Below are 16,146 nucleotides of genomic sequence, written 5' to 3' on the forward strand. Positions count from 1 at the left end.
CATGAAATACCCACTACCATGTAGCCCTGTACTTGAAGGGAACTCTGTTATTTCAAAGGTACAAAAATGGCCCACTGAGACAATCTTCTGGACAATTCACTACTGTTAAGTGACATTCTGAAAGATATTCCTTAGGCATCCTCTGGTACAGCACTTTCCTAAACTGTGAGCTACCATGCTGGAATTTTGTTGCCTGAATTTGCCAATAGGAGATAAATCTTAAAGCAACTGGTATGTAAGAGGGAGCCTGCTGGGTTATCGCAGCAAGTGATACCTTTTGAGGGGCTGCATCCCTTTTTTCTCCACCAATTACTCCATTTCTTCCCCTGTGACATTTCTCAGGGATATTGGGAAATTAGAGTCCATCCTCTACCCACAGCCATATGAAAATTAAAAAACAAGAACACCACCATCAAGAAAGTTTCAGGGAATACCATCTCTGCACCCCTTTCTTTAACTGGCAGGTAAGCTATGCTTCTCTTCACTGGGTTATATTTATTGCCCCAGACCATCTGAATAAAATTACCCATCAATTTGACCAAAAACTTTCCAGGAGGAGGACAGACATATGCCATGTAAATGCAAAGGGGAAACAGAAATATTTTCATTAATACCAGTGTTTCTTCGAGTGCCAAGGTCCATCTCTTCCATCACATCACCTTAACCTGCAGGAGGCACACTGCTTCTCCCAGTTCAACACAGCTACCGTATCATTGCCGAAAATAAATCCCCAAATATCTATAACCCTAGGACGGCTTACCACGGCTCCCTCTGCAAGCCTCAGGCAGAGCAAAAGAGTACCCTGAAAGACTTACTCCCACAAAGACTTACTCTTCTTCACATTGATCACTGCTAAATCCACAGCCTCTAGCTGAATAATTGTGTAAGGTGTCAAAAATATGTCCCTCTCTTCTGTACTGCCCACCAGCACTGTGACATCATCTGCAGGCAAAAAAAAATATTGACATAATTGAATTCCTATTCTCTTTAATCTGCACATTTGAGCCCTGAAACGCCCTGTTGTTATACACTGTCCACAATAAAGGGTCCAAAGAAAACCAATATAACAATGGATTCCAGGGACAACCTTGCCTTACCCAAGAATCTATCTGTATAGCCATTCTCCTCCTCCCATTTACATAAATATACAACATCTGTAGCCAGTTAATAAACTACAGGGGAATACTATATTGAGACTGGACCAACCATAAGTAAGGTAGGTTCACTCTGTCAAAAGCTGTGGCCTGATCCAAGGTCACAACATAACACTCACTGTCCCTGTTGCATGATTTCAAAAACTGCCCTCAAACTACACAAAGTATCTGCCACTGTAAGACCTTTAACTGCATAAGACTGACTGTTCAATATGGCAACAAGACTCAAATTTTCCTCCAAGTCTCCCTTTTGTGGGGGGCTGGGAGGGGAAAGTCTTCATAAAAGGAACATCCCAGTATGCCTCTAATCAAGGCATAATTGAAAGCACACAAGGGAACCATGGAGGGGAGGGGGAATTCATAAACCTCTGATAAAATTCCAGTGTCAAACTGTCCGCACCTGAGGAAGTTCCCTTCATCAGTGACAAGACAGCTGTGTGAATCTCCATCTCCTCTACTGGTCTCACAAGCAAGTTCTGTTCCTCATCTGCGAACGTTGGAAAGCCTGCAATACATCTAGAAAGGAGGAACGGAACTTTGTCTTCAAAAGAGCTCGCTGTAATATTCCTGAACTAGCCTCTACTTAACAGCAGGGTCCTGGCAGACCTGCCCAGTACTATACTCCCATAACCCCACCATATCCTGCTGTAGTCTCTTTTCCTATCATCCTGCGAATATATCAGAGTAGACTGCCCCAACCTTTTTTCCCCAAAGTCCTTTGCAAATGTGGCTGATTCCTGCTCTCCTTTGACATGGAACCATTTCCTTCTTAACTTCTTCTGACACTCTTATTTTGATGCATTCTCCACCTTGCAGTCAACTATGAAGAGCTCACAAATGGCTCCGCAATGCTAAATAATGCTTGCAATCAGTTGTATACAGACTTCCTGAAAAGGAAAGTAGAGAGATCACCAGGATCTACTTCATCAATTCCCACCACTCTATCGGAGATGCATAAAACTCCTGAAATGTTTCTTGTTCGATAAAAAGAACAGGAGGACTTGTGGCACCTTAGAGACTGAAAAATTTATAAGAGCACAAGCTTTCGTGGGCTACAGCCCACTTCATCGGATGCATAGAATGGAACATATAGTAAGATATATATATATATATATATATATATATATATATATATATATATATATATATATATATACATACAGATAAGTACTCCTGTTCTTTTTGTGGATACAGACTAACACGCTGCTACTCTGAAACTTGTTCCATAAAGATACCTAATTTAACTACATTGGGTAAACTCATATTTTGTTTCCAATAACCCCAACCAAGTTACTGTCCTGTACACCCAGAGGTCAACTCAGACCAAGCAGTAGTCAGAAAAGTCTGCAGGCTGCACTGCCCTGTACATCATCCGGTCATTGAGATAGCTTGCACATACACCCTGCCCTATTGACTACCTGATTCCCCTCTAAAAAATTTAAATGCCCTCTGCTTTCTTAAATGAGGATGTGCAAAAACAACCTTTAACCCAGTGGCATCACACACTGCTTGTAATAAGTTTCATCGGCTCATAACCCTTTAGGTTGCTTCCCTCTATCAGTCACTGCAGCTAAACAATTAAAATTCCCCATTAAAAACCTGTTAAGAAATTAATAAGAAAAGAGCAACCTCTATGAAAAGATCTTTCCTCAGCTTCTGACACTGTGTTCCACAGATGGAGGCATAATTATACCCAACACCCAAATAACAGAAATCAACTGAAGCCCCTTTCCTGGCTGCAGTTCTACCACTTTCTGCTCCAACACCCCTACTCCATCATAAGTACAAGGCCCTCTGGACCAAAAAGCTGGGTCTCTCCTTCAATCCCTCTGAGCTACTATAACATCACGCCCAGAACATAGTCTTGTATCCTGGATCCTCATTACATCCAAATCCTTCCTTTACAAAAAACAAAGCTCATCATGCATACTCAGGATGGAGTGCATGTTCCAAGTTGCAGTTTTCAGTACTACATAGACAAAGGCTCCAGTCTGAATCATCACAAGAACTCACAATCTTTAAATAGTTGACCACCTTGTCACTGCTACTAAACCTGCTGACTTCCTCCTCTCTCTCTCTCTCTCTCTCTCTCTCTCTCACTCTTCCCTTTTCTTTGGCCTTTATTTCTTGCTGACTGGTTCATTATCTCAATGGGGAAGGAGAGGAAGGATGGGGAGAGTTGAGACCCCAGATCCCAATCCCAATCCCAACTCCGATAGTTCTTTCCGAAGTTACTCAAGCCCAGTAACCCATGTCCCTTTCCCTCAACAAATATGTTTGTAACACATTAACTGGTTCTTCTCTTTACTCTTGCCCATCCGCAACAGTGTCTAATACAGAAAACTTGCTGTGTGTTGGAAATGTTGGAAATTCTGTATGGTTTGGACCGCTATAGACCATCCTAAATTACTATAGTCCCACCATTCTCCTTGGACCCTCTGTCCGATTACAAGAAACGCTTCTGTTCCTGAAGTTGAGCAACTCCCCAGCTAACAAGTCTAACATATCCAAAGCCTGCCTGTCCATTCCTGGTCACTGGGATTCATGCATAACCAACTGAGCTTGTGGATGTTCCTTCTTCAGTTTTCCTTTTGCCACCCTCCCCATCTCTGATAGTCTCCCCCATATTACCCATGCTCATGTCCCCATTTGTGTTGTCCTGACTCAGTGATTCCAACTCCCCCACCCTGACCCCTTCCCAACCTTCTATCAGGCAAGGACAAGGTCAGTCCTTCCCCCAAAGGCCCCGACACTCAGAATGGGGACTTCGTCAACCCTTGCAGGGCTGCTTAGAATCCTCTAAACAAGGATGGGTCATGGAAGAAGGAAGGATTCTCAATAGTTTGGGGATGATGTCTTTATTGTGCCATGCCTTTGGGTACTGCCCATAAACACATCCACTTTCCCTTCCAGTCATGTTGAATCTAATGAAGTCCCTTCAGTCCTCAATGTAGCATGCATTAGAACCACTTCCTCACACCACAGCCTACCCTAACATGCTCTGTAGAGCCACAGGTAAGACAAGATGCATGCTGGGACACCTTCAGTAACCCCACCTAGCACCTAAGTAAAGTATATTGGGAAGATGTTGCACTGATTACTTACCTGGAAAAATTAAATGATGCCTTTCAATTCACTATTCCAAACCCTAAACTGATCATAAACTTTAACTGAAGGCTGCAACACTTTAGCATAACATGAAACTCAGTGCAGAACATCTGCTTCATGTATATTTTCATTGAGGCAGAAAATTGTCACAGTCTTAATAGCAGGTTGGTATAAGGAAATGTCTATTAGATCATCTCAAACCCTAGTCCCCTTCTTAATTTCAAACAGCTCCCAGAAAAATTCCACTTCACCATAAGAGTAAAAGCAGATGTCTAATCCTCTGCTACCTGGCAGGTGTATCGCAGCTTTCTGTTGTTCAGGAGAGAATCCAAAAGATTTTTAACAAGAGTCCCAACAACAAAATCCCTAGCGGGACATTTGTCCATGTCCCCCATGTAGCACAATCAAATTATGTATTCCTGCTGGGGCATTGTAGCATGATGTTTCCACTGGGATGAAGCCTAATCCTGACTGCCTCTGACTGCTGCACGGGATTTCTTCCCAGATGGCCCTTCAGGAGATTCACGGCTGGAAACAGGTACCTCAAGTCCTTCCTTATTGCCACTATTCCTCAGTTACTCATTCATGACAGGTCTTTGTGCTCCACCATTAGCACTGGGGCTTCCCTCTGTGCTGCTGAAAACCCCAAGGTCAAGAAGAACAGAAGACGCCACTTCAGATTATTCCAAAAATTGGGTTTTTTCAGCCACTTTTTCCTCTAGTCAACGGAATGGAGTTCTTAAAATGAATGGACCCCCTGCAACTGAAGAGACCATACTAGTAGCCCCCTCTCCACTTACGGGGAAGCAGAAGCCACAGTTGTGGCTGCTAAACTGCTCTTTAACCCTCCCTACATTACTGATCCAGCACATGTGTGGCAAAGTTCCACTGTATTCCTGCCCCTCCTCAAGACCCTATGCAGAGTGTGAAATGGAGGACACGCCCTGACAACCATTTCTCAAAGTAAGGGGACATATAGTTCCACCACCTCCATACTCAGGGCTCCCTCTGGCAGCTGCACCCCAACAATATGAGGCTGGAAAGCAAATTCTTTTTCCTGCCTGCGGCTTCACCCCAAATCCTTCCCCACCCCCATGCAGTTCCCAAGTCAGCTACCCCACAGGTACCTTTGGCCTAGGGGCACAAACCCCAGCACCACAGGAACAAGGCTCACAACATTGGCTGATAGCACCACAGCATCCACTACCCTGTGCACAGACACTTCTGCATCAGTCTCCAGGACAAACAGACTCTTCCACCATCACATCCAAACAACTTACTGGGGGGAACAAAGTCTCCTTCAGCCCCACCATTGCAGCAGCAGCTATCTTGAAAGAAAGAGGAAGTGAGAATTCTCTCTTTGTTGCCTCTTTGAGCCTTGTTTCTAATTCTGAGCAACTACTTTGTAAACTAGTCTTACATAATTATCTTGCTGATTGTATCAAATCCTTTTATAGATTCTGCTCTGGGGAAGTTTTAACCTTACTCCTGTAGCAACAGAAATTCAGAGGCATAGACATGGTGGTAGTAAAATTAAAGTGTAGCATTGCAGACAAAAGAACAAAACAAAACAACTGCAATGTTTTAATTTTACTACCACCAAGTCTGTTCCTCTAAACTTCTGATTGCTACATGAACAGGTTTCCATATTCTGTGCAACCTTCATGAATAATATTAATTCCTCACGGGGGGAGGGAGGGACTTGTCGTTCACACACCACTGCAGTCTAGTGTCATTAGCCCTCTGATTAAACTAAATCAAAGCCCAACCCCCTCCAGCATATTATATAGCCTTTCCATGTATAGTCTGGTATCTACCAAGTTTCCATTTCTTTCCAGAATTTTAAAGAAGGTCATTGAGAAACAACACAATTATGTGATCATCTCAATTTATTTGGTCTTAATGAAAGATTTCAGTCTTGATAAAAATCCAACTATAGCAGTGGAAGAGCTAGGTTCCAAAAGACAGCAGCTTTCTCTTTAAAGGGACTTTGGCTGCTGGTCTGTTAAATATCAATAGCACAGTGTGGCCCTGTCATAAATATAAAGGGAAGGGTAACCACCTTTCTGTATACAGTGCTATAAAATCCCTCCTGGCCAGAGGCAACATCCTGTTACCTGTAAAGGGTTAAGAAGCTCAGCTAACCTGGCTGGCACCTGACCCAAAGGACCAATAAGGGGACAAGACACTTTCAAATCTTGGGGGGGAGGCTTTTGTTTGTGCTCTTTGTTTTACGTAGTGTTATCTCTTGGGACTGAGAGAGGCCAGGCAGAAATCCACCTTCTCCAACCCATCCTAATCCAAGTCTCCAATATTGCAACCAGTATAGGTAAGCCAGGCAAGGCAGATTAGTTTATCTTTTGTTTTATGTGAATTTTCCCTGTGTTAAGAGGGAGGTTTATTCCTGTTTTCTGTAACTTTAAGGTTTTGCCCAGAGGGAGATCCTCTGTGTTTTGAATATGAATACCCTGTGAAGTATTTTCCATCCTGATTTTACAGAGATGATTTTTACCTTTCTTTTTTTTTTCTTCATAAAATCCTTCTTTTAAGAACCTGACTGATTTTTTCCATTGTTCCAAGATCCAGAGATTTGTATCTTTGATGGTTTTGTAACAAACTGGTTAGGATATTATTCTCAATCCTCCCCAGGAAAGGGAGAGGCTTGGGGGGATATTTTGGGGGAAGACATCTCCAAGTGGGCTCTTTCCCTGTTCTTTGTTTAAAACGCTTGGTGGTGGCAGCATACTGTTCAAGGACAAGGCAAAGTTTGTACCTTGGGGAAGTTTTTAACCTAAGCTGGTAAGAATAAACTTAGAGGGTCTTTCATGCAGGTCCCCACATCTGTACCCTAGAGTTCAGAGTGGGGAAGGAACCCTGACAGGCCCTTTGGTATAATGGGCTGAAATGCTGTCTTTTACTATGACTGTTATTTTCTTGATTCTGCTTTTATTTTTAATGTCTATTCAGGTTCTGCATAGAACCGTTTCTTTAATGTTCAAGGGTCAGGCTTGCCCTCTAAGGGTACGTCTTCACTACCCACCGGCTCGGCGGGTAGTGATCGATCTATCGGGGATCGATTTATCGCTTCTCATCTAGACGCAATAAATCGATCCCAGAATCGACGCCTGTGCTCCACCTCGGCAGGAGGAGTAAGCAGAGTCGACGGGGAGCCACCTCGGTCGACTCGCCACCGTGAGGATGGCCAGGTAACTCGAACTAAGATACTTCAACTTCAGCTACACAAATAGCGTAGCGGAAGTTGTGTATCTTAGTTCGAACCCTCCCGCCCCCACAGCGTAGCCCAGGCCTAAGATCTTTATCATTTATAGAAAGTCTTTTAAAAGAGATGAGCAAATAAGTTGATCTTCAGATGCTGTTTATATTTGACCTTCAGACTTCAAATCAGATTACCACTGAACTGAATATCGCTCCCAGAATTGCCTGAGACCTCCTCCCCTTCCTCAACATGCTGTAGGTTCCCACTGTCACTTCCTTTGAGTTTTCTCCTGGGAAAAGGCTGCCTGTACACTTTTCTTGTACACTTTCTTCCTCTAGTGTCTTCTGAGGGGGTTCAATAGGGAGTTTACTCAAACAACAATGGTGTGATATGTCCAAAGATCTTTTCCCACTGACTTGAATTGTGACTTGTCTCTATTTTTACCTTCTTTGTGTGACTCATAATTATGTTGCCGTGCTGAAAGGTGCTAACACCTGCCATCAGGTGAGTCTGCCAAGCACTGTCTTTCATACTCAAAAGGGAAGCAATCAAACCCCTTTAAGTAGTAAAGACAGCTGCAACCAATGGAGGGACCGCCCAAGGCCACTGGCTGCATGGCAGGTCAGAGCTAATTTATATGAGCTAAGGGGTTGCCCTGGCTGTAAACCCAGAGGCTCAGAGATTGGGTTGGAGTCTATGTGTGTTGGAGGTAGTAAACTAGAAGGTGTGTGAGTGTTACCCTGAGAGAAAGCAAAGAGACAGAGCTTTTGGGGTTTAGAGAACATTGGAGTGGCATACTTGGGAATTTCTGAGCAAGGAAACCACAGTTTCTACTGTGCTCAGCAAAACTGAATGAAGTGTGCATTTTTTGTAAATAAACAGGAATACACCAAGAACATACCTAACTCATATCATCAATTTCTCATTCTCTTGGAAACAAACCTGCAAGGTTCCAAATGTAGGCTAAAGACATGGAAGAAAGGGGCAACACTGTTGAAGACATTAGTTTTAACATTTAGGACAACTACATACCAATTACATGCCTTGTTAGCAGTAAACGTGACATTTCTCAGTAATGTGGCCAGAAAGCTCACAGTTCACTGTTTCTAACTTAAAAGTTTAATTGAGATGTAATGTATTCAGAATTAGTAGAACACAATAAAAAAAATTCAAATCAATTTTTTCCCCTAGTCCCAAGAAATTTTGTTTAGTATTTGGAACCCACATAAGCAAGATCCAGAGACTGGGCCATTCAATGCAAAAATTTTGAGAGAGCAGTGCAAGAGAATAGCTAGATGTAGTTCAGACTAAACATACCATCTCCTTTCCTCAGAGAATTAACAGGGAGTGTGGGTAAATGCAGCAGAGCTCATTCATCTGTCTCAGTCTGGAACATTTAAGAGAGACACCATGCACATCAATATCTATGTGGTAGTCAGCACTGTGCTTTTGAAAGCAGCAACGCAGAGACAAAAACTGTATTTCTGTAACTATATAAAATAACTTGAAAATAAGTCATATTCTTGGGCAGCCTTTAAAAAAATAACTACTTGATTTTATTAAATAGTGTCAGCAAACCATCTGAACCTTGCCACAATTTTTGAAAGGAGGGGAAATAATAATTAGCTAGAAATACTAAATAGCACTCCTGCTGATTTTTCTGAAAGAACTGGATACTCCAAACAGTCAAAATTATGAAGCAATATTGATGTTGGAAGGAAAATACTGCAGTTTCCCCCCAGTTCAGTGCAGTAACCTTTATGGCTATTGGAAACCAATGTGCAGCATGCAAACTGTTACCTTAGCCCTTAATGTAATTAAACATACTTCAGTCTTATTGTTTACAAGCTGAAGAAACTGGCAGTGTATTTGTCATGGCATAAAATAAATGTCATGCATCTTTAATTAGCAATGTATATCAGTGTTGAGCCTAACACAGACATAAATAAAAGATAAGATTGACATTCACATTCACTAAAATACAGAGCAGAGATTTAAAGATTAATAAACAAAGGAAATCAAAAAGTTTCTGTTGAGCCACATGAATGGATACATTGAGAATAGCTAGTCTTTCTTCTGGGCTTTCTCTCAGGCATTAAGCTCAAAGCATTACAAATATTATAAAAATATTCTTTACACAGAACTAAATATTGTTCAGTGATAAAAATAGCTCGCTTTATTCTCGGTTAAACAGAAGAGAAATACCCTACGGGTAGTAAAGGGCCTTATCAGCAAGGAACAATAAAAAACTGATCAAGGGAAGTAATCTTCCTCATCTCAGAGGGACTACTACAGTTGTTACATTCTACTTGTTGCAGTTTATCTATATGCAAGACTTTATAGTATCTTTCAGATTAATTTGGCATTTCAGAAACCAACTATAGCTTTAGGTCAAGTGACTCAATTTAAAGATTCCTAGTGAGTGTAAACTAATGTGGTGGCTTTCATTTTGGTCTTAGTTAGCTGCTATTGTGATCATGGGGCTAACTGGATGCAATTATGAGGCCTTTATTGAAATTTGATAAGAGCAAATGATGACTTTGTGCTAAAAGCTTTTCACATATTTCAGGTGAATGTAATATTTGGGAAAGTGAGGGGTTTATAGCCATTATCTATTTACTGGGAGCTATTTACATGCCCCATGACCACGAAGTCAGTATATGAAGCCCATGCCTGCCCTCAGGTAGGATTTGATCCTGCTGTGGTTGAAGTCATGTCTAAAAGTCTCACTGACTGTTTTAGTGCAGGCTCAAACTGCTACTCCTGTGACGTATCTATCCATTAGGAGACGTGCATTCATATCTGTTTGCAGAATTGGGCCCCTCTGTGAGTAGTCCCTGTGTAAACTTCTCTCCATAGCTCTGATTGTGATTGGCTTCACTTCTGCTCTCTGAGGGTATGTCTACACTACGGAATTAGATCGAATTTATAGAAGTCGTTTTTTTAGAAATCGGTTTTATATATTCGAGTGTGTGTGTCCCCACAGAAAATGCTCTAAGTGCATTAAGTGCATTAACTCGGCGGAGCGCTTCCACAGTACCGAGGCTAGAGTCGACTTCCGGAGTGTTGCACTGTGGGTAGCTATCCCACAGTTCCCGCAGTCTCCGCTGCCCATTGGAATTCTGGGTTGAGATCCCAATGCCTGATGGGGCTAAAACATTGTCGTGGGTGGTTCTGGGTACATATCGTCAGGCCCCCGTTCCCTCCCTCCCTCCCTCCGTGAAAGCAAGGGCAGACAATCGTTTTGTGCCTTTTTTCCTGAGTTACCTGTGCAGATGCCATACCACGGCAAGCATGGAGCCTGCTCAGCTGACTGTCACCGTATGTCTCCTGGGTGCTGGCAGACGTGGTACTGCATTGCTACACAGTAGCAGCAACCCACTGCCTTGTGGCAGCAGACGGTGCAATACGATTGGTAGTCGTCCTCGTTGTGTCCGAGGTGCTCCTGGCCACGTCGGCCGGGAGCGCCTGGACAGACATGGGCACAGGGACTAAATTTGGAGTGACTTGACCAGGTCATTCTCTTTAGTCCTGCAGTCAGTCCTATTGAACCGTCTTATGGTGAGCAGGCAGGCAATACGGATTGCTAGCAGTCGTACTGTACCATCTTCTGCCGGGCAGGCAAGAGGTGAGGATGGCTAGCAGTCTTTTGTACCATCTTCTGCCGAGCAGCCATGAGATGTGGATGGCATGCAGTCCTTCTGCACCATCTGCTGTCAGCCAAAGATGTAAAAGATAGATGGAGTGGATCAAAACAAGAAATAGACCAGATTTGTTTTGTACTCATTTGCTTCCCCCCCCTCCCCTGTCTAGGGGACTCATTCCTCTAGGTCACACTGTAGTCACTCACAGGGAAGGTGCAGCGAGGTAAATCTATCCATGTATCAATCAGAGGCCAGACAAACCTCCTTGTTCCAATAAGAACAATAACTTAGGTGCACCATTTCTTATTGGAACCCTCCGTGAAGTCCTGCCTGAAATACTCCTTGATGTAAAGCCACCCCCTTTGTTGATTTTAGCTCCCTGCAGCCAACCCTGTAAGCCGTGTCGTCAGTCGCCCCTCCCTCCGTCAGAGCAATGGCAGACAATCGTTCCGCACCTTTTTTCTGTGCGGACGCCATACCAAGGCAAGCATGGAGGCCGCTCAGCTCACTTTGGCAATTAGGAGCACATTAAACACCACACACATTATCCAGCAGTATATGCAGCACCAGAACCTGGCAAAGCGATACCGGGCGAGGAGGCGATGTCAGCGCGGTTACGTGAGTGATCAGGACATGGACACAGATTTCTCTGAAAGCATGGGCCTTGCCAATGCATGCATCATGGTGCTAATGGGGCAGGTTCATGCTGTGGAATGCCGATTCTGGGCTTGGGAAACAAGCACAGACTGGTGGGACCGCATAGTGTTGCAGGTCTGGGACGATTCCCAGTGGCTGCGAAACTTTCGCATGCGTAAGGGCACTTTCATGGAACTTTGTGACTTGCTTTCCCCTGCCCTGAAGTGCATGAATACCAAGATGAGAGCAGCCCTCACAGTTGAGAAGCGAGTGGCGATGGCCCTGTGGAAGCTTGCAACGCCAGACAGCTACCGGTCAGTTGGGAATCAATTTGGAGTGGGCAAATCTACTGTGGTGTGCTGTGATGCAAGTAGCCCACGCAATCAAAGATCTGCTGATATCAAGGATAGTGACCCTGGGAAATGTGCAGGTCATAGTGTATGGCTTTGCTGCAATGGGATTCCCTAACTGTGGTGGGGCCATAGACGGAACCCATATCCCTATCTTGGCACCGGAGCACCAAGCCGGCAAGTACATAAACCACAAGGGGTACTTTTCAATAGTGCTGCAAGCTCTGCTGGATCACAAGGGACATTTCACCAACATCAACGTGGGATGGCCGGGAAAGGTACATGACGCTCGCATCTTCAGGAACTCTGGTCTGTTTCAAAAGCTGCAGGAAGGGACTTTATTCCCAGACCAGAAAATAACTGTTGGGGATGTTGAAATGCCTATATGTATCCTTGGGGACCCAGCCTACCCCTTAATGCCATGGCTCATGAAGCCGTACACAGGCAGCCTGGACAGTAGTCAGGAGTTGTTCAACTACAGGCTGAGCAAGTGCAGAATGGTGGTAGAATGTGCATTTGGACGTTTAAAGGCGCGCTGGCGCAGTTTACTGACTCGCTTAGACCTCAGCGAAACCAATATTCCCACTGTTATTACTGCTTGCTGTGTGCTCCACAGTATCTGTGAGAGTAAGGGGGAGACGTTTATGGTGGGGTGGGAGGTTGAGGCAAATCGCCTGGCTGCTGGTTATGCGCAGCCAGACACCAGGGTGGTTAGAAGACCACAGGAGGGCGCGGTACGCATCAGAGAAGCTTTGAAAACCAGTTTCATGACTGGCCAGGCTACGGTGTGAAAGTTCTCTTTGTTTCTCCTTGATGAAACCCCCCGCCCCTTGGTTCACTCTACTTCCCTGTAAGCTAACCACCCTCCCCTCCTCCCTTCGATCATTGCTTGCAGAGGCAATAAAGTCATTGTTGCTTCACATTCATGTATTCTTTATTCATTCATCACACAAATAGGGGGATGACTACCAAGGTAGCCCAGGAGGGGTGGTGGAGGAGGGAAGGAAAATGCCACACAGCATTTTAAAAGTTTACAACTTTAAAATTTATTGAATGCCAGCCTTCTTTTTTTGGGGCAATCCTCTATGGTGGAGTGGCTGGTTGGCCGGTGGTCCCCCCACCACGTTCTTGGGCGTCTGGGTGAGGAGGCTATGGAACTTGGGGAGGAGGGCAGTCGGTTACACAGGAGCTGTAGTGGCAGTCTGTGCTCCAGCTGCCTTTGCTGCAGCTCAACCATACACTGGAGCATACTGGTTTGGTCCTCCAGCAGCCTCAGCATTGAATTCTGCCTCCTCTCATCACGCTGCTGCCACATTTGAGCTTCAGCCCTGTCTTCAGCCCACCACTTATTCTCTTCAGCCCACCACTTACTCTCTTCAGCCCGCCACTTACTCTCTTCAGCCCGCCACCTCTCCTTCCAGTCATTTTGTGCTTTTCTGCACTCTGACATTATTTGCCTCCACGCATTCGTCTGTGCTCTGTCAGTGTGGGAGGACAGCATGAGCTCAGAGAACATTTCATCACGAATGCACTTTTTTTTCTTTCTAATCTTCACTAGCCTCTGGGAAGGAGAAGATCCTGTGATCATTGAAACATATGCAGCTGGTGGAGAAAAAAAAAGGGACAGTGGTATTTAAAAAGACATATTTTATAAAACAGTGGCTACACTCTTTCAGGGTAAACCTTGCTGTTAACATTACATACATAGCCCATGTGCTTTCATTACAAGGTCGCATTTTGCCTCCCCCCACTGCGTGCTACCCCCTCAACCTTCCCCCCTCCCCGTGGCTAACAGCAGGGAACATTTCTGTTCAGCCACAGGCAAACAGCCCAGCAGGAACGGGCTCCTCTGAGTATCCCCTGAAGAAAAAGCACCCTATTTCAACCAGGTGACCATGAATGATATCTCACTCTCCTGAGGATAACACAGAGAGATAAAGAACAGATGTTGTTTGAACGCCAGCAAACATACACTGCAATGCTTTGTTGCACAATGATTCCCGAGTACGTGTTACTGGCCTGGAGTGTTAAAGTGTCCTACCATGAAGGACGCAATAAGGCTGCCCTCCCCAGAAACCTTTTGCAAAGGCTTTGGGAGTACATCCAGGAGAGCCGCGAACGCCAGGGCAAAGTAATCCTTTCACATGCTTGCTTTTAAACCATGTATAGTATTTTAAAAGGTACACTCACCGGAGGTCCCTTCTCCACCTGCCGGGTCCAGGAGGCAGCCTTGGGTGGGTTCGGGGGGGTACTGGCTCCAGGTCCAGGGTGAGAAACAGTTCCTGGCTGTCGGGTTTCTCCGCTTGCTTGCTGTGAGCTATCTACAACCTCATCATGATCATCATCTTCTTTGTCCCCAAAACCTGCTTCCATGTTGCCTCCATCTCCGTTGAAGGAGTCAAACAACACGGCTGACGTAGTGGTGGCTGAACCCCCTAAAATGGCATGCAGCTCATCATAGAAGTGGCATGTTTGGGGCTCTGACCCGGAGCGGCCATTCGCCTCTCTGGTTTTCTGGTAGGCTTGCCTCAGCTCCTTAAGTTTCACGCGGCACTGGTTCAGGTCCCTGTTATGGCCTCTGTCCTTCATGCCCTGGGAGATTTTGACAAAGGTTTTGGCATTTCGAAAACTGGGACGGAGTTCTGATAGCATGGATTCCTCTCCCCATACAGCGATCAGATACCGTACCTCCCGTTCAGTCCATGCTGGAGCTCTTTTGCTATTCTGGGACTCCATCATGGTCACCTCTGCTGATGAGCTCTGCATGGTCACCTGCAGCTTGCCACGCTGGCCAAACAGGAAATGAGATTCAAAAGTTCCCAGTTCTTTTCCTGTCTACCTGGCCAGTGCATCTGAGTTGAGAGTGCTGTCCAGAGCGGTCACAATGGAGCACTCTGGGATAGCTCCCGGAGGCCAATACTGTCGAATTGTGTCCACAGTACCCCAAATTCGACCCGGCAAGGCCGATTTAAGCGCTAATCCATTTTTCAGGGGTGGAATAAGGAAATTGATTTTAAGAGCCCTTTAAGTCAAAATAAAGGGCTTCATCGTGTGGACGGGTGCAGGTTTACATCGATATAACGCTGCTAAATTTGACCTAAAGTCCTAGTGTAGACCAGGGTTGAGTCGAATTCATTCCTAATGAAAAATTATATGCTATTATGGGGTTTGCTTAGCAAAGGCTGCAGTTAAGGTTACAAACATATATCCATTATAAACTCATTTTCACTTGTTTATAGCTCTCTGAAAAATTCTTTTGAGATTAAATTTTCCAGGCTTGCTCTTAGCCCAAAGATGAATTGTTCTGAAGGTTTAAACAAAATCCCTTCTTCCAGTTTTGAGTTAGGGGAAGTTGCGGATAATATACTTTTTCTTTAGTGCTAAGACTTCAAGACATTTTTGGCATAAAGATTGCTCACAAAACAGCTGATCTACACAAACCAAAGCTTTCCAAGTAACCAGCCCCTCCAGGCCACTTTACAGCACTAATTAAAAAATAATCAAGGTCTAGGTGAGGAGAGAATTGGATCCGTATCTATTCAGAGTGAATTTCCTCCGAGTTTAGGTTTGCAATGCTAGCTACAGAATTATGCAACAACCTAAAAAAAAGTCATAAATACTTGTTACATAAGTGAGAATTTTGCATTTATTTCATTGTGGAATTCCATTACTGTCTATTGTTCTGACTGTGAAGATGTAGTCTTATAACAGGATAGTGGCGCAATAAGGGAAATTAAACAGATAACTTTTAGTGTGTTTCAAAAGGTGAAAGAGGAGAGATGTTAAAGGAGCACTTTAAGAGTTAATGCTTTAGGACTCGCTACACCCAGAAGTAGTGCTGATGATCTGTGTCACTTCCAGGTTATTAATAATAAAAGCACTTACCTCTGTTGTAACCACACAGGCCTTTCTGCACTCCTGGCTCCTGCATATGCCAAGAGTTGACAAATTCATACTGGAAAAGTGTCACTGGTTTGCACATTCATTGTGACATACACTCAGTGTGGATCTCGCAGGCACATGGTGTACCCAGATGA

This window comes from Lepidochelys olivacea (genome assembly GCF_965140295.1).
Source record: "Lepidochelys olivacea isolate rLepOli2 genome assembly, chromosome: 4".
In the NCBI taxonomy this organism is placed as follows: Eukaryota; Metazoa; Chordata; order Testudines; family Cheloniidae; genus Lepidochelys; species Lepidochelys olivacea.